General features: G+C 48.9%; 1 pseudogene; it reads right to left on the reverse strand.

Annotated features, from left to right (window-relative positions):
* Positions 1-4611: 4611 nt before the first annotated feature.
* LOC144770586 (lamin-B3 pseudogene) lies at positions 4612-6505 on the reverse strand (annotated as a pseudogene).
* Between the last annotated feature and the right edge of the window lie 3957 nt (positions 6506-10462).

The raw sequence follows: 10462 nt of genomic DNA on the forward strand, positions 1-10462 counted from the left end.
AGTCTTGTAGAGTGAGGCTGCTTCAGTGTGCCCAATCAGACAGGACCACACAAGAGATAGAGAGGAAGTGGCCTAATGCAGGTACATGAGGTGTCACAAGGGTAACAAGGGCCTGAGATGGTTGCCCAGGCCATCGGAAAGAAGGGTGAGGGGAGCGTTTGAGGTCTAACTGTTGTCTGTTCTGTGCTGAACCGTCCAGCGCCATGAAACCTTCTTGGTAAACGCGCGCTTTATAAATCCCCCCCAACTTCAACTTCAACTTCAACTTCAACCCAGAGGGAGGCCATAGCAGGCTGCAAGAGCTCAGCTCGAGGAGGTCATTAGAAACTAGTGGGCAAGGGACACAGTGAAGGATAGAGCAAGCTCACTGGGAACTGATCAACACGGTGGGGCCACCACTGGGAGAATAGCTGCAGACGTTCCCAAGGTCCTTGGAGACACAGGCAAGAGGGGAACTCCTCCTGGACACCCCTGATCGCCTCGCCTATGGGCTGGAAAGTCAAGGGAGGAGACAGGAGAATTGAAAGCACATGGCCAGTCCCTAATGAGATGGTAAAACCCAAGGAGCAGGGACCTTAACAAACCAATAAAATGGACAAATATGCAGGTCCCAGGCAACACCCAGCGGAAGTTGGTCAGCTTGTGGACCCAGTGAACCCCCCGGAGCCTTCCTTTGGGCAATCATGGCGGCAATACAAGGTCTCAAGGCCTCCCTCGAACCCAAAATAGACACAGTCACAACTGACGTGGGGCTGCTACGTAAAGACTTACAGAAGATGTCATAGCGGCCATCTTTGTTTGGGGAAGCGTTCACACGCATTCTAGTGGCCAGTATAAAAAGGGCACCCAGCATCAGGCGTTCAACCTAGCTGTGTGTTTGATTCCCTCCTGAGGCGGAAGCCGGGAGGTTGCTGTGTTACTCTGCTCTTTATTATTATTATTTCCACTTTTTACCTGCTTCACAAATTTGCTTTAAATACCGGCTTGTATTTTATGCTTGACTACGAAGCTTTTAAAATATCGTATTTCTTACATGATGTGATTCCCTTGTATGTAACTCCTCGCTTGACTCAAAAGCGGTTACACTGCTGCCCCCTCGCTCCTGCTTGATTTAATAAGCGCTGAATTCTTGTCGACTCACCCCCGTACTCCTTCGCTACTCGGACCAGCATCAGCCGACTCAGGCGCTAAGGTAGCTGTGTCCTGGGCGGGCTGAAAATCATAGTGGCCATCTTTGTTTGGGGAAGCGTTCACATGCATTCTAGTGGCCAGTATAAAAAGGGAAGGGCATGTATCTGCGCAGCAGACGCGACCAGCGGACGCACCGGACCTGCACCGGAGTCGTGCCAGAGTCCTGCCCGTCTGCGCCCGTCCACGACCATAACGCGCCCGTGGCCGTAGATCCTGTCAATTCCGCCACATCTTCTATAATTACATATGATAGGAATTCTTTACTCAAACTTATGCCTCTAAGCTGTGCCTTTACGCATACTTTACCATCTGACCTTACCACACTCTCCTATCCATGAACCCCCTGTAAAATCGATCAGGCAACATGCAACCCTGCGAATCATTGCCCCCTACTGAAACCCCCTCGGCCTACGCCCTCTAGCAAAAATCTCACCATCAAAGAGGGCTTAATTAATTGTCGCTCATTGGCAAAACACTCTTTAGATATAGCTCAAACGCTGTCTGACAACAAATGGGATCTTCTCTTCCTAACTGAAACCTGGCTGAGGGAGGAAACTAACCCGGTCCTGTCCCTCGCCATACCCCCGGACTACAATATACTATGTGCTAACAGACAGAGCCTTAACCGCGGTGGAGGAATTGCTATAATTTATAGATCACTCTGGACTATTTCTTCCTTTCCTTACACGCAAATAGAATCCATTGAAGCATTACCTTTCTGTATTCAACTAGCAGCCAACATAACATGCTCCCCCCAAAGTATACCGTCCCCCCAAATCCAAGATATCTTCCCTCCCTGTTTTTCTTGACTATGTCCTTCATGTTAGTCCCTGATACGCAAATTTTACCCTACTTGGGGATTTCAATCTCCACGTAGAGGACGCCTCGGACCCTACGAGTCTTAATTTTCTCTCCACATTATCTGATGGGGGCTAACCCAATTGATTACCCGCCCAACCCACAAGGCAGGCCATACTCTCGGTCTGATCTGCTCTAATCTAGCAGACATAACTATTAACAAGCCTTATCCAGTGATCTGGTCTGATCATTTTTTCATCCCTTTTTCTTTTTCTTTATTCCATCAAGATCGTCCCCGATTACTGGCTAAAACACTCGGCCGCAACTGGAGCAAGATCTCCCCAGAAAGCCTTGCAGCACACCTTGCCACCACCTCTCCTATGGATGGCCCAGACTTGGACTCTAGGCTGACCTATTTTAACAACTGGATCTCCTCAGCTTTAGATTCGCTTGCTCCCATCAGGCCTATTAAAACTTTCCGAGCTGCTCCCTCTTCACCTTGGTACATGGATGAACTCCGTAAATGCAAGTCTGCCTGGAAGCTCTTGGAGAGACGTTGGAGACTATCTTATTCCCCTGACAGTGAAGCGGACTACAAATCAGCTCTCAAAAAATACAGGAAAATACAGTCAGAATGTTCACCGACCCTATGGCCCTCAAACCCCAGTCCCCGGGATCACAATCTCTTTGTAACCGCCTCTCGGACTACTTTGAGGAAAAAATTGCCACCATATATGACTCTTTTCCCAGAAATAATGGCCCTGGCCTTAATAATAATTTCACAGTTCACCCAGAATCCGCTTCTAAATCCCCCTCAGTTTTTTGGGATTTTGAGGAGATTACCCTTGACCGTTCCCTGGCAGAGCTACTAAAATGCAGCTCTGGCTCGCCTACCGACCCCTGGCCGGCCAAACAATACAAATCCTAGGCCCCTCTTCTTAACCCCGTACTGAATGGCATTTGGAACGACTCCCTTAGGACAGGCACATTCCCGGATTCTTGGAAGTACGCCCGACTAGTCCCTATCCTTAAAAAGGCCAATGCTGACCCTAATGAACCAGCCAACTACAGGCCTATTTCTTTATTACCCGCTCCAGCCAAGGTGCTCGAAAAACTAGTACAACAGCAATTGGTGAGCTTCTTTGAAGCCCACGGGTCTTTCCACGATTCACAACACGGGTTCAGGCCAGGTTATAGCACTGAGTCGGCCCTGATTGAAATGGCTGACTCCGTTCGATGGAAGTTGGACGGTGGTGCGAGAGTGGTGTTGGTGCTGCTTGACTTGTCGGCAGCTTTCAACACCGTCTCCCACCCCGTCCTACTCGATCGCCTCCATTCCAAGGGCATTCAAGGCAAGGCCTTGGAGTGGCTGTCTTCCTTTCTAGCCAACCGGACACAGGCAGTGTTCACCCCTCCCTTTACCTCAGATAGCCGCCCACTTAAGTGGGGAGTCCCTCAGGGCTCCTCCTTAAGTCCTCTCCTGTTCAATGTCTACTTTTGCCCCCTGGCAGAGCTGATTGCCCAGTCTGGAATTAAAGCAACCACATATGCTGATGACATTCAGCTCCTATTCTCCTATGATAAGCCGTCCCAGTCTACTTTTGATCCTCTAAAAGACTGTCTCCGCAACATCGCCCGTTGGATGGACAGCAATTGTCTACGGCTTAATGCTGGAAAGACCGAGGTCCTCTTTTTCCACCAGCCGTCCCCACTAGACTCAAACCTGTGGTGGCCACTGGACCTGAGCTTGCCCCCCTCCCCCAAGGAATCAGTTAGAAACATAGGGGTTAGATGGGATTCTAGCCTCTCTTTCCACAATCAAGTACAGACGGTCTCTGCTGCCTGTTTCTCTAAGATAAGGATGGTCAAAAAAATTATTAATTTCCTTCCTAGCAAACACCAGAAAAACCATCGTCCAGGCACTCATAACTTCTCATTTAGACTACGCCAATGGCCTGTACACTGGATTCTCCTCTGGTCTTTTCCACCGGCTGCAAATGGTCCAAAATGCTGCAGTCCGACTGGTCTGTGGCATCTCTCTCAGAGAACATATCACGCCACATCGACGAAGGCTTCAATGGCTCCCAGTACAAAAAAGGGCCGAATTCAAAGCCCTCACACTGGCGCACCGGGCAATCAAGGGGAAGGGCTCTGCACACCTATCTTTTTGCCTTCGCCCCTACAGAAATGCCAGATCCCTGCGATCCAACTCAAAAAATCTCCTCGTCACCGCAAGATTTAAAAAGGCACGCTGCAGTGGAAAAACTTTTCAAGTATGCGCCTCCTCCCTCTGGAACAAACTCCCACTCTCCATCAGGATGATTCATGAAGAACCTCCATTTCGCAGAGCACTGAAAACTTTCCTCTTCTGCTAATAAAATAGTCACCTAAGTAAGTCTCAGCACACATGAAGGAGCGCTGGGACACCCCGTTGGGGTAGCTGCGCGCTATATAAGATACACTAATAATATTAATGTCAGACAAGGTCAAAACGGCAGAGACCCACAGCCAAGAACTCCAAACCATCTCCAAGTCCCTGGAAGAACAGGTACGCAAGCTATCTAAGCCATTCTATCATCCAAAAGATAAATTCAGCATCAATAAATCCTCCAGACATTTCAAAACTGATGCAGTTAGCAAAGTTGATCCTTTGTTATGAGTCAATCAAAGAGATGTTCCCATAGTAGGGTAATGCAAGAAAAGGGCTACTGTCAGGAAGTGCCCTCTACATCAGAAAACACGTAGGGTCTATTGCCTTACGACACGGATGCCGGCATTCAGTCTGGCACAGCACTTCCTCGTCAAATTCGAGAAATTCTTCCGATTCATCTGCACCTCCTTGGCTTACTCAGGAGACTGTTCGTTCAGCAACCTCCTCTCCATTAGAGTCTTTAAGTATCACTATGACATTATCGCCCACTCCCCAGGACTTCTGTGCCTTCCACACCAAGTCAGATGGAGGGTTATAGCCAACACCAGCACCAGCTCCCCAAATAGACACAGTTTGTCCTGCCTTTAGTAAGAATCGAGAAGGAAATTTGTATGTTAATTCAGATATGTTTCCGAGTTGCCTTTTAAGTATCCATCCATTCATAGATTGATCCTCAAGAGAGTTGTTTTTAATACTAATGAACTTTCCGTCCGTGTCAACTTCTTCTATAGATACATTTCCTGTAAAAGAGGCATGCTGCACAATTTTCAAGTGGCCCGCACATCTCCCAGTTCGCCCTCATTTAGCTTCCTTTTTTTCCCACGCAGTCCATAACTTCCCTGGCTAGTGCTTACTCGCGAAGTAGGGCTCCTTCCAGATGGACTAGGTGTCAAATTCATTCTCTGTTCCTCGCCCTCTAGCATCTTTCTGTAGGCATGTATTTCCATGTCTAAGGCAATCTTCACATCAAGAAGCTGCTCGTACTCCTCCAAATGAGCTTGAAGTTTTTGACGCATGTACGATACTTCCCGCTCTTTATCATTTAGTCTTCTACGATTTATGTCACGTTCAGTTGCCAAAGACTCTTGCAACTCTTGGACTTCATTCTCCAAAGTAGAGTTCCTTCTTTGGTACTCGGTCAATTGAGACGTCAAAGAGTCAATTCTCGTCTGCACGGCATTCATCTCCTCCCTTGCAGCACTTGCATAGTCACCGTTTTTAGCAGCTGCAAGCTGCGCGTTCTCCAGCTTGGCACTGTATGTTCGTTCTAGCTCTTCCTTGTAATCTTGGATTTGCTCCTCATGATCTCTTCTGAGCTGTTGCAGAGCTTCTGCAAGTTTATTTTCAAATTCATCACGGCGACCAGAATCTATTTTGACTATGTTGGTTTCATGGCGTTTTTTGGTTTCACTGAGTTCCTGGTCATGGATGGACCTCTTAAATTCCATTTGCTCTTGACGAGTCTGCGTTTTGTTTTCGAGGTCAACTCTCCTCAGCATTTCATCATGAAGTTGCTTTGCTGTATCACGCTTTGAGCATTCAACAGAGGCAAGCTGGTCCTTTAAGTCATGGAATTGTCCTTCTAAACCTCGCTTTGTACCCAGTGCTGTGGCCAACTCCGCTTCTTTGGAGTTTAGAAGAGCTTCAAGTTCTCTTAAGCGACTCAGAGCGTGGATTAAATCTGCTTCTTTTTTTACAGTTTCTGGCTTGTAGCTGCCGGTGCTCCTCGCGGGTCTGCCCCAGTTCCACCTGCAGCCACGCCCTCTCGTTAGCCATGGCGTCCAGCATCTTGCGGGCGTCCGCCAGCTCGGTGGCTCGGTCTCGTACAGCAGTCGCAGGTTGCTCTGCTCGCGGGAACGTCTCCACCCGCTCATGCAGCTCCACGCGCAGCAGCTGCTTGTTGGCCTCCAGCGCCCTCGCCCACTCGATGTAGCCGGCCAGGCGGTCATTGAGGTGCCGCAACTCTTCCTTCTCCTGCTTCCGGCTGAGCCGGGTCGGGCTGCTCGGAGACTGGAAGGAGGACGTAGAGGAGCTTCGAGTCCGCTCCCCCATCCTGCTGGTGCTCGTCGGGGTTGAGGCAGACATCTTTCCCTCTGTAGAATTCTGCTCCGGTGCAGCTGATAACGGTACGCACACTTGCAGCCTTCAGTTCCCAGGCTATCTAAGCAGCAAGACCTACTAGAAGCTCGAGCACAAGATCAGGAAGGGAGGTCGAGACGTAATAACATACAGGTCGTAGGGGTGCTGAAGGGAGTAGAGGCCCAGAGCATGTACCTAATCATGGAAAACCTGATAGCTACGCATCTCTGCCCCAAATGCCTATCAAAATTCTTCTTGGTAGAGGGGGCCCACGGATTTCCGATCCCGCGGCCAGCACCTGGGACCCAACCATGCACCATAATAGCCAGGATCTTTAACAGTAGAAACCGTGATGTGATCCTGTAGGCAGCCTGAGCACAGGGAGATCTAAAGTACGAAAATACAATGGTCTGCTTCTTCCCAGACTTCACCTTACAAGTCAAGAAGCAGAGGAAAAGCTTCAAAGAGGTCAAAAGAGAGGTTAGAGAAATACACAATGTTATTGCCGGCCAAACTGCGAGTCATGGCAGATGGAAAGTCCTGGTTCTTCCATTCAGCAGCGGAGGTCTAAGACTGGTTGGACAGGTGGTGCAGACAGGGATGCAGAAGTAAAAAGGGACTAAACAAAGTGCACCTCCGCAAAAATCAAAAATCGCGGTTGAGACTCCGGGAGTGGCAAGAATGCTTCAAGAAACGATGACCTGACCTTCGCCCACTCCTGAACACTGAGAGAGTCAGAGCCCATGACTCTGGATTTGTTACTGGGAGGGGAGACGGTAATCAGTTGAGAATACGAGACATTAAAGGGTGAGAATTGTTCCTCCTGCACAGGCCTAACTCGCGGGACAGTACGCACAGAAAAAGGAGGCTGAGCATCAGGGGTTAAGAATAGAGGGGACAGAGAACAACCCAGATCACTTGAGGGTCAAAAGGTGGCAGGGCTTATGGCGAAGGCAAGGCGGCTCGGCCAAACCCCCCTAGGATGGTTATGTTTCAGTTGAGGGCGACAGGCACTCTGCAAGTTGGGGTGGTGGGCACTTCAAGTCCCACAGTGCAGGATAGCAGGGAGGGGGGGGGGTTGAGGGAAAAGTTCAATTTTACATAGTTACAGCAGTAAACAAACACAGTGAACACAATACGTTGGGAGCAACCTTGTGTCACGAGCAGGAGACATGAGTCTATATTAAACTGGGATACCCAGACCCCTGCAAGGACAGGGCCTAAAGTTGAGGCGAAGGTTCAATTCAATACAGTTATAGCAGAAGACACAAGGCAGACAATGAGTCAGAAGCAGATGTGCACGTCAGGTGGGGGACACGAGTTTACATCCATCAGGGAGACCCAGACCCTCCCAAAAACAAGATATTAACCATCCCAAGATGGGGTCACACAAGCACTCTATAGTGAAGATTTTGTCCTGGAACGTCAATGAGCTGGGATCAAGGGCACACTGGTGCTTCAAAACAAAAGGGCAAAAACCTGATCTTGTCTTCTTTCAGGAAATCCACTTGAAGGGACACTCCTGTAAGGCTCAAGATAGGGGGAGGGCACACCCTAGTGGCACACGTTGTCTATTTTTCAGGATCGCAAGGCGTAGGTATTCTCTTCAGCTCCTCAACAGCATACATTCCAAACACAACCGGGAGAGACTCCCTGGGTATATTTGTGCTCCAGACAGGGAAATGGGAGGAACAGACCTTGAACTTGGGCTCAGTTTATGCCCCACAAGGGTTACAGGGGGGCACACTCTCCTCCCTGGGAGCGGCACTCCTTGAATTACCCATAGACTTCCTGATACTTGATGGGGACATGAACGACGTGATGTCCACAGGGATGGTCAGATGGCCAGAAAAAAGAGAGACTAGAAAAGAAACCCCACTTAAGTCCTTCACAGAAGCAGTGGGCTGGGCAGACCTATGGCGGTCCCACAACACGACGCAACATCAATACACACACTTGTTGGCGTGGCATGGTAGCCTCTCAAGACTATACTATGTGTATACTCTCGGGGATGGAACAGGGCACTTTCGTGACACACAACATCTGGTGCTGGGCATATCAGACAACTTTCCAGTGGTCACCCACTTCCTGGGCCAGAAGGTGTACAACGTCTTACCACCTCCACTGGCAGCATTGCACCTGAGAGATAGGAAGCTGAAGGATCAGCTGATGGAGGGCACAGTGCACTACTTTCAGCACAACGAGGGGTAGTGACATCAAGCTGTACTCTCTGGGAGGCATACAAAGTGGTGATACGGGGAGAATTCCAGGCTCTAATTGGGGTGAAGACAAAGGAAAGCAGGCTGATCTACGAAACTCCAAAGGGGGACATTAAAGACCTAGAAGCAAAGACACTAGTGAGAGGGGACCAGGCAAGAGACCTAACACACCAGCTGTGCCTTCAACAACAAGAGCTGCCAGACATAGCAGAAAACGCAGTTAGAGCTCAAGCCCTTGCTGTCCAGAGAAGGCTGTATGAGGTGGTGGACAAAGCCACCAAGCTAATTGCCTGGCTGAATAAAAGAGAGAGAGGTAGAAGCTGAGTGTCAGAAATCCACGACGCGGAAGGGGATTATAGCAGAGACATTTGCAATTTATTATGAACATACATATGCACCTAAATCTAACAGGTCTGGGCGGACTGCGCAGAGCTCCTAGTAACAATGACACTTAGCGTCCTGTCAAAGGAAGACAAGGTTACCCTGGAAGGGGAATGGACCGTGGAAGAAATAGAGGGGGCACTATAAGCTCTGCAGTCAGGGAAAGCCCCTGGGACAAATGGCTTTCCATTCGAACTGTTCAAAAATGTAGCCCACAAGATAGCTCCCCACCTCCTCAACATGTTCCTAACAGCCAGAGAGGCAGGAGTCCTCTCTGAAGATCAGAGAACAGACATAATACTGGTAAACCCTAAAAAAGGTAAATCGATGACAGACTGCAACTCATATCACCCAATTTCACTACACAATATGTAACCTAAAGTACTGGCTAAGGGCATGGCGAGCCGACTATCAGTAGTCCTATCGTCGGTGATGCACCCCAATCAATCCGGCTTCATGCCGAGGTGTGAGCACACATTTGTACTGGCTGCACCTTTGTGAGATACTGCACCTCACAGCGCAGCAGGGCACGGAGGATGGAGCTATCCTTTCTCTCGATGCAAAAATGGCATTCGACAGTGTAGAATGGAACTATATATTCGCGTCCTTCCCTGACTGGGTTTCGGTCCCAACTTTTGCTCCTGGGTCCGCCTGCTGCACAACAAACCATTGGCCAGAGAAGGAATAAATAGTTCCACCTCCTGAACTTTCATGCTAGGTAGGATCACAAGACAATGGTGCCCCTTATCCCCTATGATTTTCGCTCTAGCACTGTAACCCCTGGCAGCTTGGGTTCATTGAGACCCCTTAATGCATGTAATTAGGGTAGGGGAGGAGTGGGAAAAAAATATATAATTATACGCCGACGATATCCTGCTATATGTGACAAAGCAACACTTGATACCCAGAATCCTTCATATCTTCGGTCTCTTAAGGAGATATCGGGATATCAAATTAACTGCGAAAAGTTCCTGATTTCCCTGCTCTCGATATGAGAGTTGCCCCTGCCTCACAGTTGCCCAGCCCTGGTGGGGAAAGAGGGATATAAATATCTAGGGGTCCACGTAATTAGAAGTGAGAATGAATTTTTGGAACACAATTTGCTCCCCCAAATAGACCCTTTCCAAGCAGACTGGCTCACTGGTGCAAACTACCCTTATCTCTAATGGGAATGGCCGCTGTCTTCAAAATTATGACCCTCCCTTGTATGCTCTACATACTCCAAAATACCCCATACAAAGTTCCCGACATTTAATTTTGTCATATCAACAGCGCACTTAGGTCACTCTTATGGGATGGAGGTGTAGAACAAATCTCCCTAGTGAAATTGCAGCGCAGAGTTTTTGATGGAGGCATAGCAGTC

Source organism: Lissotriton helveticus, chromosome 1_1, assembly GCF_964261635.1.
Source record: "Lissotriton helveticus chromosome 1_1, aLisHel1.1, whole genome shotgun sequence".
In the NCBI taxonomy this organism is placed as follows: Eukaryota; Metazoa; Chordata; class Amphibia; order Caudata; family Salamandridae; genus Lissotriton; species Lissotriton helveticus.